The following is a 1,297-nucleotide window of genomic DNA, read 5'->3' as shown; positions in this document are numbered from 1 at the left end:
CCCTTGTGTGCTTCTGCATGCCTTCTCTGTGATTGGATGTTTTTTATTCAGGTAACTTCATGAGCTTCCTGAGAGTTGTTACACTTCATATATTAATATTTTATTGTTCAGCCATTTCAAACACACTTACGACAAACTGTAGCTATCTTTAGGCTCCATAATTTTAAGTCTTGATATAATATACAGAATATGACTGATATAACTCTGTCCTCCTTGAAAGAAATGGTTTTGCTCATGGTCTTCAGTGTAATCAAATACCAGGTTGTTCTTTTATATGCCCTCCATTTTCCTCTTGAGATTTTGGGCATGCATGCACGTGTGCCTGGACTCAAACTGTGAGAGACCATGTGGGAATCCAGCACCTTAACCACTACATCACCTGCTAGCCCCTGGATGTGGCTCATTACTTACTCCATTGTTCTTTCCAAGTAAGCAAAAACAAAAAATATTGTTAATGTGGATACTTAGTGTCAAAGGTATTTATACTATTTTAAAACACAGTTGGAATACAATTTTTTAATTTTTAAATTCTACCTGCTTACCTGTGTCTAAGATTATAAGGTGGCTTTTAAGCTCTCTCTTGATTGTATCTCAGAGATTGGTATTTGGGGAATTTTAAAAGCTATACCTCTGATTTAGGAAAACCTCAATACTTTCGATCTTTGGTAATGTTGAGTCACAGATGAAATAATCTTTCTGCTCCCTCACAAATCCCATATTAGTATGGTCATCCTCATGACTCTTGTACAAAAGAGTCCTCCTTATTTTCTTTCCCCTAGACAGACTTCTTCCTAATGCCCAGTAAGAGTCCTCCTTATTTTCTTTCCCCTAGACAGACTTCTTCCTAATGCCCAGTAAGAATCGTGAAATTTTCACTTAGCTGAGTGTCTCCTCTTCAAGTTAAAGGAACCATGACGCCAGAGAATAACCCTGACTTTTGACTGTGATTATTTGTAGTACCTGAGTGAAGTCAGCTGCTTTTAAGGAAAAAATTCCCCATGTGCATCACTGAGAATAAAAGGAAAAGGAGAAAATCTTGGAGGAATTTACAGAAACATCTATGTCTGTTGAGAATTTAGGATTTCTAAAAAATGTAAAATAAAACTGACTCTTTAGAATTATACATTCAGGAACATCAAAGAAAGCCCATTCTTGAAATAGCTCGGATTCTCTATCATCTTTCAGACTTGTATATTTATTTCCCTTCTCTCACATTTGCTAAGTGTATGGATAATGTTTTCAATTCTAACTGTGGTACATTAAAAATGAGAATAATTACCATGAAAAGCCCTTCCTC

At 36.0% G+C, this 1,297-nt stretch overlaps 1 pseudogene; it reads right to left on the bottom strand.

Annotated features, from left to right (window-relative positions):
• LOC106735268 (60S ribosomal protein L5 pseudogene) overlaps positions 1-717 on the bottom strand; it is a 5,488-nt pseudogene extending 4,771 nt beyond the window's left edge.
• Positions 718-1,297: the final 580 nt, after the last annotated feature.

This window comes from Tupaia chinensis, unplaced genomic scaffold, assembly GCF_000334495.1.
Source record: "Tupaia chinensis unplaced genomic scaffold, TupChi_1.0 Scaffold000350_1, whole genome shotgun sequence".
NCBI lineage: Eukaryota > Metazoa > Chordata > Mammalia > Scandentia > Tupaiidae > Tupaia > Tupaia belangeri.
This window is presented reverse-complemented; position numbering and strand designations above follow the sequence as displayed.